Source organism: Sorex fumeus, unplaced genomic scaffold (assembly GCF_029834395.1).
Source record: "Sorex fumeus unplaced genomic scaffold, SorFum_2.1 ptg000063l, whole genome shotgun sequence".
NCBI classification, from domain to species: domain Eukaryota; kingdom Metazoa; phylum Chordata; class Mammalia; order Eulipotyphla; family Soricidae; genus Sorex; species Sorex fumeus.
Genome location: NW_026606120.1, coordinates 56,784,778 through 56,807,915, shown reverse-complemented (window position 1 = coordinate 56,807,915; position 23,138 = coordinate 56,784,778). Strand labels below are relative to the sequence as shown.

Below are 23,138 nucleotides of genomic sequence, written 5' to 3'. Positions count from 1 at the left end.
CAGACTCTGGAGCCAGGAGACCTGAGTTTAGATCTGTCTCCCCTATGGGGTATCTGCATGACGTTGGGGAAGTCACTGAACTTCTTTCCCAAGTTTCAGGGGTGTGTGTGTGTGTGTGTGTGTGTGTGTGTGTGTGTGTGTGTGCGTGTGTGCGCACACACACATGTGCAAGTTGGGGGTTGAATCCAGATCTCATGTGTGTGAGGCATGAGCTTCATTCTCAACCCTTCTGTTTCTTTCTTGTTCACTTAGATCATAGAAAACTGAATGAGCTACTTGCTATGAAAGTACCCACACATGCAAGGCATATAAAGTTGTGGCCTTCTGAGTTCTTCTTCCATTGAAAGTAGTAATGTCTTTGTCTAGAAGACTTTATGGGTGGGAAGAGAAGGCTCCGAAGCAGTGCTCAGGAGGACCCCTCCCAGATACTCTTTAGTCTGCTAGCCGATTGTTCAATCCAAGGCCCAAGGATGTTGTGCTGCCTCGGCCTGTGATGCTGGGGATGACACAGGCCATCCTGGTGGAGCTCCCAGACCTCCAGAGCTTCTTTATCCAGCAATGCTCGGGGATGGGATGGGGTATCATGTGGTGCTCGGATTGGACCAGGATCAACCAGATGCAAGGCATGTGCTCTAACCCCAGGATTAGCTCCTGACCTCTAGGAGACATTTTTAGTAGGGCTAATCTCATGAAACCCCCCGCGCCTAGCTGTCCTCACCGGGGCCCCTTGGAGAGGGGTGGATTGAGTTTCGCTCCCCGCCCCGAGCAGAGCCCTGGCAGCTGAAGACCTCTGGAACCAGTCGCAGCCATGCTTAAGACCACTCTTTACACTCTCGGATGAGCCTCACACCTGAGGGAACCGGCAGAGGAACCCAGGTGTGCGGGACCTGGGGCTGCTTGGATTGGGACTGGGCTTCTTCCACCCAGACGCCCTGTCTTCCAGTAGTTAGGCATTACACCCACCAACTACTCCTGCGCCGTGTAATCCCATCAACGGCCAAGACCCAGAGATTATAAAATCAAGCTCCTGGAAGCGCATTTGCACTGGGAGGACCGCCCCCCCCAAACACCCTTGGTCCGGGAGGGCATTTGCCTAGTTCTCACTTTCAGAGAACCCGGCAGGCTACTGAGAGTATCCTGCCTGCATGGCAGAGTCTGGCAGAGTCTGGCAGAGTCCAGCAAGCTCCCTGTGGCATATTCAATATGCCAAAACACAATAACAATGATGCATCTCGTTCCCCTGACCCTGAAAGAGCCTCCAATGTGACACTTGCTAAAATCTCAGGGCTAGGACAAATGGAGATGTTACTGGTGCCTGCTCAAGAAAATTGATGAACAATGGGATGGCAGTGATATAGTGATAATCTCATGAAACTTCTGTTTGTTTGTTTTTGGAGATATGCCCAGATATGTTCAGGGCTTACTTCTGCTCTGCACTCAGGAATCACTCCTGGTGGGACTTGGGGGCCATATGCAGTGCCAAGGATTGAACCCAAGTTGGCTTCTTGCCAGGCAAACTTTACACACTACACTATCTCTCCAGGCCCAAGCTCACAAAATTTAGAGAACCAATACCAGGCGCTATGCCTGGGAGTCTGTGATAGGCATAATGGCCTGGAATTGGCATCTTTCTTTATTTCTTCCTCCATTGCAAGTTCCAAAAAGTGAATTTACAATGAAGACTCAAGTTTAATATTGACTAGCCAAAAATGCCTGATTACCAGTGACAGGGTTCCCCAGGAGAAATGCCAAAGGAGCCACACACTCACCAATCATTTTCTGGTTTGTTAGGAAGAGGCCACTTCCCCATCGCTGGCATGCTGAGTGACTCAGTAGCAAAAAGCAGCCCAGCTAGATGCTAGATACATCCCTGAGGCTCTTGCCACATTATCTATTCATACCCATGCCCAGGGCTCAACATCATGGGTACCAGGCTCTTCCTGAATTCCCTACAAATTGGGTGACAGAGTTAAATCATCTAACATGGCAGGTGTCAAACAAAAAAAGAATTTTAGGGCTCCAAGAATCCAATCTCTCCATGCTCTGCCTCAACAGCCTTCTCTAATGCACTCTTTACTGCTGCAACTTGACATTTTTTTGTCAAGAAAATTCATGCCTAGTTATCATTCTGCTTGGAAATTGATATTGGTTCCTTCCGACCTTCTGGAAAAGGCTTCACACTAAAGAAAGGCAGAATTGGGTCTTGATGATGCCAATCTGCCTCATCTGCACCATTTCTCACCACCTTCCATACAATCATATCAGAGAACTTGCCTCCGTGCCTTTGTTTATGTGGTCTGCCTGAAAAACTTTTCCCTTCTCCATGTCTCATCCTTTAAGAAGATTATCACTTCCTCTGTGAAGCTCTCCTTGATTCCTTCTAGTTTCTAATGGCTTGACTGCGGTGGAGACTCACAGAGGAACGGGGTCATGCAGATAGTAAGTCATCACTCAACATTAACCAAAGGTTCTTTGGAACTACTTTAAGCTATATAATATATAAGGAAAACCAATTTGACCTAATTGGTATAAACAAGTTAAGTTCCTCTGGCACATTTTCAGTTACAAAAACAGAGTCAAACAAATTAATAAAGATCCCAAATGCTTCTAAAATAAAACAAGCATTTGTATACATGTATGCATTCATTGATTGTACAACCCATTTATTCCAGTTCAAGGCCAGTTCAGGGCCACAGGTGGCTGAAGCCTATCCTGATAGCTCAGGACACAAAGTAGGAGCCCACTCTGGACAGTGCACACTCACATCCATACCCACACACAATCAGACTCGGACAGCTGAGTCAGGATAGTGAACCTCATGCACACATTGGAGAAAAAAAAAAACAGATTTAAAAAAAAAAACCTTGTTCTTACTGGGAAAGAAGGCACAAGTTCTACAATGTCCCCAGACTGCAAGTGATTTCCCCCCTCATTAATGTTATTACAGACAAAATGCCATTGAATGAGGTGATGCTATTTAAGAAACTGCTATATTATAAACATACGGTTGATACATTTATTTCTCTCCATCATAAAGGAAGATTCGGGTGTACTCACTGTAGCACCCTCACAGCCGAGCAGAGTGCCAGGATCTGTCAATATTTACTGAATGAAGGAGTAAGCTCTCAGCTGTGTTGAATATCCCTGCCCAAGAATAAGGAAACATCATTTTTGGCAGAAAGAGAAAATACAGTCAATTTCAGAAGCATATTTGTAGTGAAAGTACCAATCTATTCCACATCTATTGTTATGTTAGAGTCATCTGAATTTCACGTTTGAGAAACATGGCATGAATTCTGAAATTTGCACCCAGATAACAGAAATCCATAAGGAAAACACATACACCCAGACACACACTTAGATAGACACACACACACACATACACACACACACACACACACACACACCTACCATCTAACCCAGTGCACTGCACTTGCCCTAACCATACACTTCTGGAGTTCCAACTCTCCTTCCTGTTTTGTTCACGTTACCCTCCATCCACCTCTTCCCGCTAATTGGCAAGCTACAACCCTTCTGAGGTCTATTTTCACGGGAAAATATTACATTTTTTCAAGATGAAAACACTATATTTATTGCCATAGATATTTATGTATTTTCTAACCACTTAACCAGTGTGAAACCCTGCTTACATTTTGATTCAGTTCTTTTCTGGGGAGGGGGAATCTTTCAGGCCACACCAGCAATGTTCAGGACTTGCTCTTGGCTCTCTGTTTAAGGATCACTCCTGGTGGTGTTTGGGGGATCATATGTGGTGCCAGGAACTAAACCCGGGTTGGCCACATGGAAGACAAGTGCCATAACCCTGGTACTATCTCTCCAGTCCTATTTTGATTCCATTCTTATCTTTATGAAACGTGTCACTGATGAAATTTTGGGGTGTTATGACCTCAACCCCATCTTTTTCCCATGAGCCTTGTGATTTTTATTACAGGACTTTGCAAAGCATGTTGGATTTTTATGATGTGTGTTTTGGGTCCTATAGAACTGGCTGTGCACCTGTGTTCAAACTGCCTTACGGGAGGAGCTGGGAGAGGCACTGCTCAGGGTCTCAGAAACAGGCTGCTGGGGTTCAGGCCACAGCCAAGTCCCAAGGACAGCAAGAAACAGCTGAGACCCCCACGTCCACATTCCAGAGATCAGCAGGGCACCTGCTGTTTCTAGACAGGACTTTAATTTTTTACTTTTGAAACCATTTTTATTAAGATACTAATATTTACAATGCTATTAATCATATTTTTATGAATGCATAATTCCAACACCACACCTATGACCAGAGAGTTTGCTTCCCTCCACCAGTGTCCCAAGGGCCCCTTCTGCCAACCCCCACCCCATGTAAGCTAAGTTCCGTAGATAAAGTCTTCAGTTCTGATGACTTTCACCATCTGTTGTTCCCTTACTATGTTTCTTTTCTATTTCCAATTTGAGTTAGAGTGACATCTCTCTCTTTCTCTCTCCCCTCCTCTCTCCTCTCTAACTGTGAAGGTGGTAACATCTACACACATAGGTAAATGGAGCTAATCGCCTGGAATTCCATAAAGAAGGGAAAACAAAATTCTGTATTTAAGATAAATGCATAGATTGTAGAAATCAAAAATTTAAAATACAATGATCATACCTGTCACAAATAATGGTATTTATTTGACAGAGAAAAGTTTATGATTATATATGCTTTATCCACTTAAATTGACAATTCTTAGACTGAACTGCAAACTATTACTATAACAAAATAGTAAGAGCAAACTATTTACTTCTACCAGGAAGTGTACAAATGAGTCTATCAATTACCATCTTTAGATACACCCGACATTGGTTGTCTTATTTACAAATTAAGTTTAGCAACATTTTTTTCCTTTTTGGGTCACACCCAGCAATGCTCAAGGGTTCCTCCTGGCTCTGCACTCAGGAATTACTCCTGGCGGTGCTCGGGGAACCATATGAAATGCTGGGAATCAAACCCCGGTCGGCCACGTGCAAGGCAAATGCCCTACCTGCTGTGCTATTGCTCCAGCTCAAGTTTAGCAACTTTTTAACGAATTTTTTTACTACATGGATTTCTTTCTATATGAGGTACATTATTTTAAATTAAGTCATCTCCCTTTTACTGATTGGCTCATTATTTCTGTTAAAAAATTAACTGGTAAGATAATTCCATCTTATATTTTTATATTTATAATTTTAAAAAATCTTCTGTAAACTCTGTTGCCTGTACAAGATTAATTTGGATACTGGTATTAAAAAATTTTTTTTGAAGTGCGAGAGAGATAATATAACTGGTAGGGCACTTTCCTTGTACATGACCAAATACAGTTTAATCCCAGGTACCCCATATGGTTCCCCACGCCCTTCTAGACAGAACAATTTTTAATCAACAAAGAAATTTTATATAGGGGCCACACACAGTAGTGCTGGGGGCTGGCAGTGGGGTGGAGCCTGAAACCAGTGTGGGGAGGGTGGGCTTGAATGTTTGTGTACTGGTTCATTGTCTGGGACCACCAGCAGTGCCTGGGATCAAACCCGGAGCATTGCACTAGTGGGTCTGTATTTGCCCTCTTGAGCTACCGTACCTGTCCTGTCTTGAATTTTATTTGGTTATTTAGTTTTGGGATCCACACCAGGCAATGCTTAGGTTTTACTCCTGATGCTACACTCAGGAATCATTCCTAGAGAGGATTCAGGGGATCATATGTGGTGCTGGGGATCATACCTGGGTCATCTGTCAGCAAGGCAAGCACCCTATGAGCTGTATGTACTGTTACTTCTGCCCCAGTGTCTTGCACTTTATTTATTTATTATTATTATTTGCTTTTTGGGTCACACCCAGCAATGCACAGGGGTTATTCCTGGCTCTGCACTCAGGAATTACTCCTGGCGGTGCTCAGGGGACTATATGAGATGCTGGGACTCGAACCCGGGTCGGCCATTTTTTAAAGATTTTTTAAAGGGCAAGGCAAATGCCCTACCCGCTGTGCTATCACTCCAGCTCCATGTCTTGCACTTTAAACTAGTATTCTCTCTCTGTCCTGACTTGCTAATTACTTGGGGTCAATCAATGTTTGAGCCTTGTCTTTGTGTGTGTATGAGGGGGAGGGGGACAGCAGGGGGACATCCAGTACTCTTTGGGGGTTACTCCTGGCTCTGCACTCTGGAACCACTCCTAGCTGTGCTGGGGGACCATATGGGATTCCGGGGATCGAACTTGGGTTGGCCGCATGAAAGGCAAATATCTTACCCATTGTAGTATATCTCCAATCCCAAGAACCTAGGCATTTTTCCCCCTAAAATAAGGCATACAGAGCTGAGGAGAAAGTTCCAAGGGTGGAAGCACATGCCTTACCTTGAGACTTGAGTGTAGAATAACATTGCCACAGGGAGCTCAGGTTTATTGGGTTACACCCATCACAGTGCTCCCGAATCACTCCCATTCCTCTGTTTATCTGTAAACTCTTCTCTGTGCTCTCCTCCCCAGCCAGTTAACCACCTTTTCTCCCTAATCAGATTCTGTTAGCTTGTAAGATCAGATCCTTCTAAGGACACTGAACTTGTATTGTAAGTTATGTCCTTTGCATAGTTTTCCTGAAAGCAATGTCCTTTCTGTATGGACACGGGAAGACAGTTAATATTGTGCTCTGTAACTTGGGAGTTGATTGACTCCAAATAATATTTACTCCTGGGCATCTGCTTTCTTGACTCAGTTGCCCTTAGTTCCTAGCACCCCAAAAGCAGGGTCTCGACGAGGGACTGAACTGAATGGACCAGGGCAAGCTGTGAACTACCCTGGCATCGAAATGGGCCAGGCCAAAGCGCCACGATACTCAACTATAAGTTGAGGGCATGATCATGGACAAATGGTGTCATGATCCAAAAGTAAGTAATGACGAGACTAGGACCCTGCTGGGGCTAAGAAGACTAACCTGACCTGAGGACTGTAATATATATATATATATATATATATATATATATATATATATATATATATGTCCTGATTTCAATCTCTGGCCCCTCTGACTCCTCTGGATATCTCCCAAATATAGCTGAGGTAGCCCTGACAGTCCCCAGCACTACTAAACCTAAATACTGTAAGGTCACGCAACCAGGCTGTGTCACCAGGAGTGTCCCCTGGTCCCCATGCACTGCTGGGGGAGCAACTCCACCCCAATAAATAAATAGACTTGGCACATAGATCTCCCTTCTTCAGAAGCCAGAATGATGAATGAATGAATAAAATAATGCTAGATAAAGCCCAGGGTTTTCCTGGGAGAGAAAATACTCCGTAAACGGAAGAGCAGAGTCTGACAGGAAAGCTCTTAGTGAGATGGGCAGAGGGGATCAGAGGCCTCTTAAGGTCAGACTGGTCCTCCTATACCGTTGGCACTAAACCTGGGAGACCCCTTCCTAGGGTCTGTGTTCTGCTCCCAGAATGTGGTAGGATGGCTTTCATCTCTGACATTTCAAAACTGATATCCCATCCCTGATAATGCAGGAATGTTCCTCTGGCTGGTGGCCCTCTGCCAGCCCCAGTGAGTGTCCCTGCCACCAACAGAGTAAACATTACTCAACTGACCAGGGCTCTGTCACACACATTCTTCCGCTGTGTTCCTAACCTCATGCGGAGTGCAGCCCAACCCTGCTGCCTCTGCAATGGGAACCCAGTCTCAGGCTGGAGACTCGGGAGGGAGCTCTTGCAGGAGAAAAGCCTCTTTCTCTGGAGGGAGTACTGGCAGGGGAAAGTGCTTCCCTAAGGAAACCACCACGATCATCACTTAGCCCTGAATAGGCCTGTTTTTGCTCTAAAGTCAAAGTAGAGTGTGGTTCATGGACCAGGAGGAATCGGTCTCAAGGGACCCAGCATGACATCATCAAGAAACCATACTCTTTTACTCCTTTTCTCAGAGATGTTCCTCTTTTTTCAGTGGTGGGAGTAGGAGGGGGCACCTTAGCAGTACTAAGGTCTCTGGGTTCAGGGATTTGTCTCTGTGCTCAGGGATCTGGTTCTCTGGTCAGGGATCACTCCTGGTGATGCTGGGGATAGAATAAAGGTCAGCTGTGTGTAAGGCAAGTGCCTTTTCTCCTGTATTATCTCTCAAGGTGTCCTCTTTGGGACAAGAGAATGTGAATGCTCTCCCCCAGCTTGAAACCGGGAATTCTAAAGCTGGAAGCTTACTCAGCAGTTAGCATTGCTGCCTCAGTTTCTCATTGGTCACCCAGGACTATGGCCATTCCTCTCGGGGTGCAAACTTAGTGTTTGCAAAGAGTTTAGGAGATTAAAAATCTGAAAGTCTTGGAGGAAAAAGTTGATGCAAGATAAAAGCAATTTAAACACTGGCTGCTTTCCATTCCAGATCCTTTTTCTGTTGAAGGTGGCTGAGTTAGGAGCTCAATTCATAAGAGGAGAAACACAGACAGGCCTGCAGGGACGGTAAACACTCTTGAACTCAAGGAGTGAAAGTTGAGTGATACTTAAGGGAAGCCCACAAACTGGTTTTCTTATAAAAATCAAAGTGAATGTAACCAAGAGAGGAAAAAAAAAGTCTTCCGTCGAAAGCATCTGGGCTGAGAACAGAAGCAAAGGTACCCAGTGCCCCTGGGAAAGCCACAGATGTGGGTAGGGCAGAACCTTTGTCAGTTCTCCCCACCCCAACTCACCTGCTTTTTTGCTGAGAGCCTGTTTTTCCCCACATACAGCAGAGGCTGTGCCCTGAGCATCGCCTGGACCACAGCCCCATGATCCCCACCACACCAGCCCTCAGATGAGCACCCAATCCTCTGCTTTTCACAGTGTCAGAGATGACCACCAAAGAGAGGGAACTGCAGAGGCATGAAAATGTGGTTTTCTCTACCTCTTGCCCTGAGCCCCTCAGCAAATCTGTGATATCAAATGCTGAGGCTTAGCCCTGGCCCCCGAAAAGCTCCAAATTGACTCCGGATAACTTGTCATGATGACCCAGCCATTGTTTGAAATAATTTTGTTTCTTGTTTTCTTTGAATGTAAGCCCTGTGAGGGCAAGGCCACGTCTGATGCCCCCTTGGACCCTTCGGCACTGCATAAGAGCCTGGCAGCTGTGAGGCCCTCAGTGGGCATCTGTGGAACAAATCCATGATGTACCAAGGACCTTTCCTTCAGCTCTGCCCTGGGCTTCTGCACCTAGCTCACCCTGGGGCAGCTGAGCAGAATGGTTGAGATGGGGCATGGACATTTATCCTCTAAACCTAATTTTGCTGACACTGGGGAGAGGCATATGTTTATAAGGAGGAAGAAAGGAAGAGAGAAGAAGAAAATATCATCAAAATGAGGACGCAATCTTGACCCATGCAGGAAATTCCATGCTTGAGACAAGAGATGTCTGAGCTAGGGAGTAAGGGTAATGAGATCTTGGAGACACTCTTGAGTGTAGAAATAGCCAGTAGATGACTTTGTGGGGCTCCTATTCTCCACTTCTGAGGCCTAAGCATGGTCTGGGGTGCTCTAAGCAGGAATAGAATAGCACTTTAATGGAAATGCCATTAGATTTTAATAGGCTGCTCATTTCTAAAGGTTTTGGGCTACAGATAGGAACTCTGAGTTTAGACTCAACATAGTTGAACCTGGTTTGAGGACAACTGGGTTGGTTTTGGGATAAAGAGGACTGTGAATGGGACTTACTTTGGCAACCTGAGTGACTTAAGTGACTTTTCCTCCAAAAGAATCTAGAAAAAGCCTAGAAGATTTAATGGTGGCTGTCATTAGGTCCATAGATCTGGGACAGACAGAGCCCCACTGCAGTCTGACTCCTGGGGTCTCTTTTTTCTGAGAGGCTGCCTTTGCGGCTAAGGGGGATATGGCCTCGACAAAGGCCCTAGGGCTTGGCAGACTGGGAGAATGGGAGGAATGGGAGGAGAAAAGTGATGCTCTTAACAGAGATGAGCTATAAAGTCATCAGGCAACTGAGCCACTGGGTGTCCCCACAAAAGGAGGGGCCTATAAACAGACATCTGCATTGTCACCAAAGGCCTAATAAAACTGCCTTAGAAAGAGAGACTTTCCATGGTGACCTATTCACAAGCTGGCCCTACTGGGAAGTGAGATCCAGGGAGAAGGTGCTTTGAGGCCAGGCAAGTGTCAGAGGCCAGACTGCAGCCTCTCTATCACCCCCATGAGGCTCCATCATCACCATCACCATGCCATCACCATCACCACCACACCACTATCATCATCACCATTGTCATCGCCATAGCATCACCAGCATCATGACGGACAGTCACCGGTCACCCAGCTGGCTCCTGAATGCCAGTTCCAGGTAGTAGCATGTGGCGGGTGCCGAGACCTTGCAAGATGGGTGATTGCTGGCCTCTACTGACTGAAAGAAGCAGCAAAATATTCAGGGAGCTACCCAAGAACCAGACTTCCCAGGTACACTGAACCTGGTCCCCTTTCCAGATCTGAGCTTGCTTACTAGAATCTAAGCCGGAGTTGTAGATCTTGTTCTTTTCTTGCCTAAGGGATGCTGGTAAGAAATCAGAAAAGGAATGAATTCAGTAAACTATTAAACCAACTAGTAGAGCTTTAGGAAGAAATAACGATCATATTTTCTTTGAAAACTTCCTGGTAGCATCTATTGTTGAGTTGTGAACTGTAGATTTTAGTTAAGCAATATAAATGGAGAAGCTACTGATATTATTTCTAGAAAAGGGGAAGATGCTGTAAATAATTATATGTGATGTAAAGTGAAGATAGTTCAATGCTCAGTAAAGTGAAGCTAGTTCAATGCTCAGTATCTAAAACAGCAGCAGAGGACTTAGATATTGAGATTTTAGACAAGAAGTCCTCTTTTTTTTTTTTTTTGTTCTGGTTTCTGGGTCATACTCAGGAATGCTCAGGAATTACTCCTGGCAGTGTTTGGAGGACCAATGTGGAATGCCAAGGATTGAACCTAGCTCAGCTGCAAGCAAGCCTTACCCACTGTACTATCTCTCCAACCCTCTCTATTATCTTTCACGGACAAATATATGGGATGTTTTCCACGAGCCAGGTCAGGAGACAAAGTGGTGAAAGAAAGTTTGTTAGGGTCCAGGCATCAAAACAGCTCACAATCCTACCACTCAGAATACGTGAACTGTCAAATTTTTGGAGACCACAGTGCCCTCTTTCTTCATGGTGAGACCTAAGCAGAGACTGCAAATCCCATACTTCATCTGGCAGAAGCAAGCTCAATAAGAAGGTGATGGCTCATTTGTATTTCTGGGGAAATATTGCAAGATAAGCAGGGTTCGAGAGATAGCACAGAAGTTAAGGTACTTTCCTTGCACATGGCCAACATGGTTGACCCACCACCACAACAAACTGTCCCCGGAACACCTCTCAGAGCACAGAGTCAGAGAAGCCCAGAGTACCACTGCATATTTCCCACTATTCCCCCTCGCCCAAAAACAAACGAGGTGCCTATTTTGTGCACACTCTTCAAATCTATGCTAAGCCAGTAGGAGGTTTTCCACCTTTACTAACCACAAACTCATCGGGCTTCATTGCCAGTCCCACTCAACAGGTGCCTGTCAGAAAGAGGCACCCTGCAGTGGGGGAGCTAGAGGGCACACAGACTGCCACTCAAAGACCCCGAAAGCGTTAACCTCCAGCAGTTCTAGGTGCCTTGTTTATACCCATTATAAATCTGTTTATTGTGACTGGCCTCTCCCAATGTGTGGGTAGTTGTAAAGCTCTAATGATCCCTCATAAAGGTGGAGGTTTTTAACAGACACAGTTTCTGACATGGAGAGGAAGGAGCAAGGGACAGAGGGAGCAAGTGAGGGAAGAAGAGAGACAGATGATGAGTTGAACAATAAACAATCATAATGATCAGCTCCCCCTTCTATAAGTGGCAAAGTCCTGGCTCCCTCCATGGGACAACTCAAGAATCTCCAGATAAGAACCTGCCTGATCCAAAAGGCCAGAACCAAAAGGTCCAACAGCCTCACTTGCCAGAATCTGAGAGAAGTGATTTTCCCAAGGTCATTCCTGAGTGAACAGAGGTTCAAGTCTCCTTAATCCTTAGCCTGAACTAAGAGTAAGGACTCCGGAGAAGCTTAACCTCTGTTAGTTCCCTCACTTAGTTCATCCAGGGGGCATCAGGATGGTTATCAACTCTGCTGCTCTGGGACAGCCCAACGCTTTCAGGGTGTTTGTTGAAACTTTCCTTTTCCAACGCCCTGCCCCAAATTCTAATTCCAAAAGGTGTGAGTAGAAGAACCAAAGATATATTTCCTTCCTTGTTAAGACATGGATTTATCATTTAGTAATGACAACTTTATAGATAACCTTAAGTAGCTGATATATTAAATATATAACATATAACCTTGTGATCACCCCCAGATTCCTTAGGTGCAGCCTGGGAAAGAGATTTGAGAAGCACAGATTGATCTTGCCAATTGTTTTTGATGTCTCAAATGACAAGGGAAGTTCATGTAAAGACAAGGGAAGATCATGCAACATCACACTCTAATCAATAGCACAGGTAGATCCAAAGTCCTTCCTCTATCTCAGAGCACTGAAGTTAAATGAATCAACTCAAGACATCTTCCTTGTAAGGCTGTGTGCTGGGCACAGCGTGTAGTTTCATAGCTATACCATCCAACAGTTCTGAGGATCAATTTTTATCTTATTTTTCTTTTGGTATTTGGACCACTCATGGTGATGATCAGGGATCATTTCCATGGAGACAAGGCATGGGGACCACACATGTTACCGGGGATTGAACCAGGGTTGGCTGTGTACAAAGCAGATGCCCTACCTGCTGTACTATCTCTCCATCCCTATGTCCTTATGCAATATTGAAGAAACTGAGGGTCAAAGAATCGAATTTACTTATTGTCAGATAGTAACAGAACCATAATTCAAACCCTCACTTGTTTGGGGTGCCAGCTTGAGCTACCCAGATGCATCTTCTGAGTGGGGGCTGACAAAAGATTACCTGCAACCTGCTAGTCTTGGAGAATGTAGACTTTTGCTTGAGGACTCATTAAATCCTAAAGGTCACCGGCTGGTTCATGGTAACCCTCCTGCTTGGAGAGCCTATGTCTTGAGAAACTTGTCTCTTGACTCCTGAAGGTATCAGGGGCCTCACTGGCTGATGTAGCCAAAGGAGACTGGGTGTGCTCCTCCAGAGGTTGTGCAGGGCAATGGAAGGAATCTTTAGCGGAAGCATGCTCAAAGGCACTGTGAGGGTTTCTTGGGCTCCTGCCTCTTCTTTTTTTTCTTGCTTTTATTTTTGGGGTCACATCCAGCGATGCACAGGGGTTACTCCTGGATTTGCACTTAGGAATAACTCCTGGCGATGCTCAGGGGACCATATGAGATGCTAAGAATCGAAACTGGTTTGGCCGCATGCAAGGCAAATGCCCTACCTGCTGTACTATTACACTAGCCCCCTGCCTCTTCTTAAAGGTTGCAGGCATCTGCCTCTTTTTATACTCTTAGTCTTGAAGTTTGGGGATGGGGGTTTCCTCTTCTAAAAAAAGACCATGAATCTTCTTGGATATGACCTTGGCCAAGAAAGCATGCCACCCCCTCTAAAGGTCCATGCCACCCCCTCTAAAGGACTGGCTAATTACCAACAAGTAGGGAACTCCTGAATCCTTTCATGAGAGACAAAAATGACCTAGTAGGAACAGGGAATTCAGGATAATCATCCAAACCTGATCATCTCTTGCCCCTCATCCTAATCACACTCCAACAGCCTTCTCTCATTTTTTTATTTGTTTTTGTTCGTTTGATTGTTTTGGTGGAGGGATCTGAGGGGACAGCAAGCAGTGTTCAGGGCTTATTCCTGACTCTGAGCTTAGGGATAACTCCAGGCAGTTTGGGAGACCATCTGCGGTGCCAAACCTGGGTTGGCTGTGTGCAAGGCAAGTGCTGTACTGTCTCTCCGGGCCCTTCTCCTTGTTGAGTGAAGATGGTACTAAGTTCCCTATGGCCATGGGCATGCTACTGGAAATGTCTTGTCCATGTCACAGGGAAGCTTTCTGCAAAGAGATAGAAATTTCTACCTCCCAACCCCCGAGTCACTACAAGAAGCTAGTCTGAATTTGCTGCAAATACCAGACGCAGAAAATCAGGATTGAAAGCAATCAAGAGCTACAGGAGGAGTCAAAACAAATCACAACACCATGATTCTGCAAGAATATAATTAGCCATCATCTACAATAGTCTGCTCTGTCTGGGGTGCTTTGCATATATCTTCTCATGTAAGCCCTCTAGTGACTGCATGAGTGGGTATCCCCACTTCACATATTGAGAGACCAGGACTCATAGACTCCAAAGACTTTGCCAGGGTCACACAGCTAATAAACGACAACAGACGACTGGGAAATTAGGACTGTCTCCAATGCTGGAATTTTCATACTATACTGGATTTGAGAGCATTTTCCCAGAGTAACTTCAATGGAGTTGGTGCTGAGGTTGAAGACTATTTTGTGTTTTCTCATTCCTTGTCTCCTCCTAGGTATAGTAGGGCAAAGGAAGGTTGGTATAAAGAAATACTAATTGATTTCTGCTTCTTGGCATCTATCCCAAGAGCCAAAAAATTCTATTCAGAAAAGACATTTGCACTCCTATGCTCATTGCTGCACTGTTCACAATAGCCAAAATCTGAAAACAACCCAATGTGTTCAAGAACAGATAAAGAAATTATGGTACAAATATGCAATGGAATACTACTAAACTACAAGAAAAGAAGAAATCATGCAATTTGCTGCTACATGAATGGATTTGGAGAGCATTGTGTTGAGTGAAGTTAGAAGGAGGGAACAGACACAGAATGATCTTTCTCACCGACTCTTTCATCTACTAAAGGTACATCATGAGGGTATAACAAATACCCAAAAGCAACAGAGACAAAGAACTGAACTTCTGTAAAAAGAGGAGGGATGGGAGCATTAGGAGGAGAAGGGAGACTAGTACAATGGCAGAGGGAAAGGGTGCTATGTGGGAGGGTGTAGGAAGGGATTATGTTATGAATGAAGCCCTGCCATTAACAGTACTGTAAATCACTGTGCCTATAATACAAATGTTTAAAAGGAAATATTAATTGCTAATCGGGTGATTCTCTAGGAAAAGAGCTCATCCTCATCCTCGGCAGCATCTGGGAACTTATTAAACATGTTAGAACCCCAGGAGGAATGCACTTCTTAAACCATTTGAGAGGATATATAAATATATATATATATATATATATATATTTATCACTGTATCACTGTCATCCCATTGTTCATCGATTTACTCAAGTGGGCACCAGTAACATCTCCATTTGTCTCAGCCCTGAGATTAGCAGCCTCTCCTTACTCATCTTTCCTAACACTGCTGTATTGACGGCTCTTTCAGCATCAGGGGAATGGGACCCGTTATTGTTATTGTTTTTGGCATATCGAATACACCACTGGTAGCTTGCCAGGCTCTGCAATAATATACTGCCAGGCTCTGCAATAATATATGTATTATTTTATATATACACATATACATTATTAATGCTTGTTTTATTTCTTTAATTTTTTGCTTTGGGGGCATACTCAGCAATGCTCAGGGCTTACTCCTAGCTCTGTGCTTAGGGATCACCTGGAAGGCTTGGGGGACCATATAGGGTACCAGGGATTGAACCCAAGTTAGCTGTGTGCAAAGCAAGTGCCTCACCTTCTGTATTATTACTCTAGCCCAAGATGCTCTATTCATTTATTTATTTATTTACTTATGCTATTGGGGATGGGGGTTTGGGAGTTACTCCTGGCTCTGTGCTTTGGGATCACTCCTGGTAGTATTCAGAGGACTACATGGAATGCTGGGGATCAAACCCAGGTCGACTGCATGCAAGGCAAGCACCCTACCTGCTGTACTATCTCTCCAGCCCTAAGAGAGTTTATTTTAGAGCTGTTTTCCCAACTTTGTGCCAACACAGGGTTCACCTGTAAAGTTTAGAAACCACTGTTGGTGGGCCCCACCCAGCTGAGACACCGAGAAAGGCTGCAGTCGGGACACTGGGGTTTGGAGCAACTCCCTAGTGGATTGTCCAAAGGTGCCAAAGCTTAAGATCCCAGAATCATTGTCCTAGCATGAGACAAGGGCTGGGAAGCAGCAGGATGGAGCAAAATGTGGCACACAGACCAAAGTAGATTCTGTTTCCGTCTGGCCTCTGAGGAAAGTTCAGAATGATTTCTATTTCCTCAGCCATCCTTAAGAGGGTGGGAAAGGAAAAAAAAACCCACCCCAGGGAAATTTGATGACAGGTAGAAATTCTACAAGATTTAGACTTCATATATAAAGTGTCAGTGGGAAACAGCCAGGGTCATTGGTGAACATATGGTCTATACTGCTTTTGCTTCAGGATGACTCAAAAGCCACAATTCTCCACTAATTCAGTCTTAACAGAAAGGAGGAAACTTCAGAGGCATTGCGGGCACCTTAGGGTTAAGCTAGAGAGTTTTTATGTTTGTTTCTGGGGAGCCACACCCAATGGTGCAGTGGAGGCCAGGACCACACCCAGGGCGTCACACAGCAAGGCGTATCCTTTGCCACTTGAGCCACATCCCTGACCCTATCTATACTAAAGTGCCATGAAACAGCTAGGATGATAACCATGACTGTGGGCGTTCCTTGGGAAGCTATAGTCTCATTCCTGATCAGTGAATGTATATATCTGCGTGTGTATGTGTGTGTGTGTGTGTGTGAGAGAGAGAGAGAGAGAGAGAGACAGAGAGAGAGAGAGACAGAGAGAGAGAGAGACAGAGAGACAGAGAGAGACAGAGAGACAGACAGAGACAGACAGAGACAGACAGAGACAGAGAGTCAGAGAGACAGACTGATAGACAGACAGCCCATCTGAACATGGGTAGACATATGTATTAAAGACTGGTGCACAGGTATCTGCTTCTTTCTGCTCCTGTGGTGCTTGATTCTCTCCAAGTTCCTTTCAGTTCCAAAGAAATTACCTTCAACAAATAGGTCCCAAGGGCACTTGGCTCCCAACTTGCTGGTTGGGGTTATGTGCTTGCTGACAGCTTCCTTCCTCCTTAGACTCAACTCCAGGTGGCTTGGAGTCCTTGAATCCTCTAAGGATCCTTCAGGAGGATTAGGTTTGGCCAATAGGGCTACCTAAGTGATAGGGCCTCAGTATCTGTGGAACCCTTTGTATAGTAACTTTGGGCCCCACCAGCCCACCAGCTGGGTTCTTTGTATGCAGACCAGGGTCCTTCCACTATCAGGGGGTGGTCAGCTGCAGAATGCTTTGAAGACCTGCCCCTTAATCTCATTAATATCCTGATTGTCTTCCCCAATCTGGCGGCAGTCGATGGAGTGATACCCTCGAGATAAAATGACCTTCAAATCCAATAGATAAGATGGCAGTGGGATAAAGCAGGGGCGCCCAGGGAGCGCTGTCCACCACAGATCTAGCACTGTCAGTATTAAAGAGCTTCCTAAAATACAGATGTTTTGAGACAGGCTCTGTTTTTTTTTCCCTGAACTGTGCTAATCCGCCACCTAGGGGGAAGTGAGGCTTATTTTACTATGGGGAGCTTGGCTGTGGGGTAACGAATACTTTCCTAAGTGCCCTCTTGCTGCTGCACGGGTGGGGTGGGATGGGACTGAGGTGCCCGCACAGTCCCCCAAGTTCCATTAAGTTGTTAAGGCATTTAGTGCCCCAGACAGAGCCGGCTGCAAGGGCAGTTCAAATCCCACCCAGATGGAGGTGGAGTCGTGAAAGAGGGGGCTTTTCATTTCTCTTCTGGGCAGCCAGAGATTCCCAGAGGTTGGGAGCAACAGCTGTGGGGAGCAGTAAACTAGCTAAACTGGGAGACCCCCACCCTTTGCCCACCCCCTTGGCCACACTCTCTCAAAGTCTCTTTGTCATTCAGAGGGGAGCAGAAAGGATGCAGGATCAAAGAGCCTTGAGGGGCATGTGTGTGTGTGTGTGTGTGTGTGTGTGTGTGTGTGTGTGTATCTGTGTGGGGGGGTATATGTGTGTGTGTGTTCTCAAGTCTGAAAAATTCTTAGCCATTTGCATAAAACAAAGAGATATAGATGGTTCTGCCACTAACTATATGAACTTGAGCAAATTAATGCCCCGCATTGGAAATGTCAAGCTTCTCTTGACCATAAAGGCTGCCTGCTATTCCAGCGGGGCTTTACTCTGCAAGGCGGGCTGAGGATGAAAGGAGCTGGTGGGTGCAGGAGGGACTCAGCCCCAGCCCAGAAACCCTGTATCAACCGGAGATGTTAGGATTGTTCCCCCCTTAGGCACTACCTTGTCCCAGGCCACTTTCCTCAGGCCCTCAGGAGTTGAGCATCAGGCAGACAGGGGCAGTCGCCCACATCTCCTGACTCTGAGTTTCCTTTGTCTAAAACCCCAAGTCAGAATCCTGCAGGGGAGGAGACAGATGTGAGAGGGGACGGGGAGCAGCAGGAGGCAGGGGACTCTGAATTTTAAGCTCTGATGAGACCTTTAGGATAATCAAGACTCCTGGAGGGTTAGGAGCAGGAATGGGGCTCGAAGAGAAGGAGAAGTCAGCAGCTACAAAAAGAAATGTCCTTTAGGGGCCAGAGAGATAGTACAACAGGCCGGGTGTACAGATATAGAGATAGTACAGCAGGCAGATAGTACAGCCAAGCCAGATATGATCTCCGGCATCCCTGAGCATCGCCAGAAGTGTGTCCTGAGTGCAGAGCCAGAAGTAAGCCCTGAGCATCACTAGGCACAGCCCCCAGACAAATAAAAACAAACTAGAAATGTCTCCTTGGGAAAGATACTCAAGGTTTGGCTTTCTCCCCAGGAGTCCCCACTTCCATCTCCAACCGTGATACAAGAATGGGGAATGACAGAAGGTGACTAAAGACTGATGGGGCCAGGGCACCCCCAGACTGTGACGCAGCAGCCAGGTGAGTTGGCAGGAGGCAGGTACTGACCACAACAGGGTGAGCAAGGCCACAACAGACCCTGCAGTCGAGCCCTCCAGCTTGGTCTGAGCCTCGCCCAGCTTCCGCGCCAACTTCCTGCTCCTCCTTCCTGACACGAATCAGTACCAGTGCCCGTCTCCAGGCTGCTTCTTGCCTTGCCACAACCCTGCTCTCTGACCTTCGGGGGGCCTTTCTGTTGATTCTGCTCCAGAATAGAGGTAGGGGCCATCACTCCGGGCCTGCTCAATGGCCTCAGAAAGGGCTGTCACAGGGCCTGAGAGGAGGAATGGGGTGGGGGTGGGGGTGCAGATAAAGGCCTTCCAGGAAGAAGATAAATGGCTGCCCGCAGCCTGCTACAGTAACTCCAGGCCCCCAAGAAGAGCACACAAAGGGTGCCCCTGTGATCCTCCCTGGAAAGATGAAGGCCTATCAGCCGCAGCCAGGCTGGTTCAAAGCCCCAACTTAATTGTCAATTAAGCATGCATAAGGGGGACAAAGCCATGACAACCCGAGGCTGCATGCTGGCGTATGATTGTAAAGCCAGGAGGGGCCACGCAGCAAACAGCTGATTCTGCTGACAGTGGGTTTGTCGGGCATCTTGTAACCAATCAGCCGCTGACACAGGCAAAGCGTTCCTCCTGCCCCTCCTATTGTACCCAACATTCCAGGCACAGGGTCACCCTGTGGTCATCACAGGCAAGTGGGCCACAGCACACTGAGCGTGGTTGGGAGTGAAGGGGTGCTCTCCTCTCCAGGAAGACAAGGGCCATCAAGGAACAGGTTTGTGTGGAAGACAGTCCTGTGCAGGTGCGCCAGCCCGTGGGGGTTGCCATACTAACACACAGCAGATCCTGCTGCAGGACGACGACAAATACGACGACAAATAGTGCTTAGGGATTGCCTGCCAGCCTTCCTTTCCCTTCCTTCCCTCCTTCCTCCCTTCCTTCTTTCCTTCCTCCTTCCCACTGTGGTACTACAATAAATGTGTGTGTATGTGTGTGTGCGTGTGCGTGTGTGTGTGCATGTGTGTAATAGAAAAATTTACTGAAAAGTAGAAAAGAAAGGAAAGAAACTCTTCAGTCAGGGAGGAGCTTAGTATAGGACTAAGTTCAAAATAAATATTACTGAGAAATTTCCTTCCTTCCTTCCTTCCTTCCTTCCTTCCTTCCTTCCTTCCATCCTTCCTTCCTTCCTTTCTTCATTCCTTCCTTCCTTCTTTTATTCTTTCTTTTTATTTCTTTTATCCCCCTCCATTCTTTTCTTCTTTCTCACCTCTAACCTTATCAGATTGCCATAGGAGTCCTGAAGGGCAGCGGGTGGTTTTGTGTGTGCGTATGTGGGGGTGGGCCATACCTGGTTCTACTCTGGGGCTACTCCTGGTTCTGTGCTCCGGTGTCACATACTGGTGGTTAATGGGAAGAACCACATGCAGTGCAGGGATCAAACCAGTGTTGACTGCATACAAGGCAAGCACCTCACCTTCTGTACTATTTCTCTAGCTCCTATAAAAATGTTCTCATCAGTACCAGGAATTTTGCTCCATGACTTGGAGGCCAGCCACACATGCTAGGGGAAAAGGGAGTTAGATAGAGAAAGGAGCACCAAATAAAGGGTGTTGGGAGGATCCTCCTCCCAGGATGGGAGAAACATGCTGAAAGTGATTGCCACTCAATGCCTCTTTTGCAAACCACAACACCCAAAAGGAGAGAGAGAACAAAAGGGAATGCCCTGCCACAGAGGCAGGGTGGGATGGGGGGATGGGGGTGGGAGGGATACTGGGATCCGTGATGGTGGGAAATGGGCACTGGTGGAGGGATGGGTATTGATCATTGTATAATTGAAACCCAAGCACAGTAGGTCTACAACTGTACCTTTACTGTACCTCATGGTGTCTCACCAAAAAAAAAAAAAGTTCTCATCAAATTTTGGTGGTGGAGAATGGGCACTGGTGAATGGGTACGGGTGTTTCATTGTATGACTGAGACTTAAACCCGAAAGCTTTGTAACTGCTCTAACAGTGATTCAATAACTAAAATTATAAAAAATGAAAAAAAAAGTAAGGTTGAGTTCATGCACAATTCAATCAGCTTAATCAGTGGCTGAATAAATAGCAGTTTACTCCTACATAAAAAAAAAAAGATGGCTTTTATTTCTGCCTCAGTGGCCCATCTCCCATCTCACTGATCTGCAGGAGTGAGTCAGTAGAACAACCTGGTTCTAAGTACAGCTGTCCTCCTGGTTCCCATGCTGGGGTCTGAGGATTTGTGGGGAAGGGGGCTCTTTTTTCCAATTCATCCCTGGAGGTTACAGAGGTTGATTCTCAAGGCTGCATTCTTCTCAGCTCCCGTGGACTTTTTTCTCTTCCTGAGCCCAGGGATATTTGGGGCTTGGCTAGAGATAATGGTTGGGGAGGGGATCATGAAGGCTCTGTAGACAGTAGCCTTCCTTGAAGGGGCTCCAGTCTGCTGTGTGATGAGATTCAGGAGTCTTTCCAGAACACCTCATAACTTAGTAGCTGCCCACTCTGATCTCCTTTGAGGGTCCTCATTCACACCCAGGCACCAGCTGCCTCTGTTTACAGAGCCAGGACACATTTCACTAGCTCTTAGGAACAAGGCCCCTAAGTGTGACATATAAAAGGAAATAAAATCTGTTGCCCGTCATTCATTCCACTGCTACTTGTTTATCGCCCTGTAATAAAGAATGGGATGATGGGGATAGCTTCCATTCATTGGGAAAGATAGTGTGACACATTCTATTATTTCGTCCTCATGTGTACCCAATGAGGCAGATACTATTTCTTCATCTTACAAACAGGAACTACAGACTCAGACCAGGTAAATGAATCAGCCTCGCTGTGGGCATGAGAACTGAGATTCAAAACTCAGCTCTGGGGCTGGAGAAATAGTACAGGGGTGTCTGGAGTGGACACAGTGACTGTGGGAAGTGTAGGTTTGATTCCTGGCACTGCATGCTTTCCTGAGCACCATCAGGAGCAATCCCTGAGCACAGATCTGGTAGTAGCTCCTGAGCACTACCAGGAATGACTCCCAAACCAAAAACAAACAAGCAAATAAAACCGAGGCCTGAAATAAAATCCAGGCAAAGAATATTCTGATGAAGTTCGAGGTACAAATTAAGGCAAAGAGCAAGGCAAGTCAGTCACCAAAATGTTACAGTGGTCTGTATTAACGCTTCCTAAGTAGTAGTCTCCCCCTAGAAAGGTGCACATAGCTCCCAAAGACAACCTGGTCCCCAGGTTCCCCAGCTTGTTGATGGCCCAGAGGGCAGAGGTATATCTTGCCTCTCACTAGCTTATGCTGGAGGAACAGGGAGGATGTGGAGGAATGTGTCTCTGCTACAGGGAAATGGAGGGGATCCCAGTTCTGAAGCTGCTTCCTCTTCTGTTCCTATGCCTCTGAGTAACTTGAACCCTTCAAGACTTCTTTCTGGGCTTCCCCCCTCCCCCTGACCTCCTCCTCCTTCTTCTTCAAAGTCCCTCCCATTTCTAACCACACTCTCTATATATTTTTTTGTTGTTGTTAAGGTCAAGATTCCCAGGGTGCTGGTGAGAAACCACCCTGCAGACTGAACAGAGTGAGGGGCTCCGGGCTGCAGGGCCCACCCACTCTCCAGTACCTGCTGCCGACCCTGGGTATCCTCAGCACACAGACTGGCCTCAGCCACCGACCCCGTGGTGACCTCACCACAACCCCAGCTTGTCAGAAAGCTGCTGGGCCTTTGTTTGGCTTGCAGGCTCCCTGACTTTGGTGTGGAGATCACAGGTCCCCACACAATGGCCATTGTCTCCTCCATAATGCCTCTCACCACAGCCACGCCCCCACGGCTCCCCTCCCTCTCCACGGGTCACTGCTGGCGGGTGGCAAGGACCTGGCCAGCTCGGCACAGGCCACAGGCTTGGGCCGCTGCCCTCTGAATCCCACTTCCAATATCCAGAAAGTGACAAGGTTATTCTGCAATCAGCTCTGTGATTCACCGGCTACTTCTCTGCCCCAACTTTCTCCCCCATGGCGAGCACTTGCTCTGTGTGTGTGTGGTGGTTGCAGGGGAGGAGATCCACATGGGCTCCCAGTCTCTGTCCAGATTTCATGCCTGGCAGGACTATGCTCCCCCAAACCCTAGGGGAGCACAGAGTGAGGAACCAAAGCTTGGAGATGGGGAACTCTGAGTCTCTCTCACACCAGTGTCC

General features: G+C 46.5%; 1 protein-coding gene across 3 annotated transcripts in view; it reads right to left on the bottom strand.

Annotated features, from left to right (window-relative positions):
- The window catches only part of HNF1B (HNF1 homeobox B), a 65,977-nt gene that overhangs the window by 28,474 nt on the left and 14,365 nt on the right, over nucleotides 1–23,138 (bottom strand). The window lies entirely within an intron of this gene.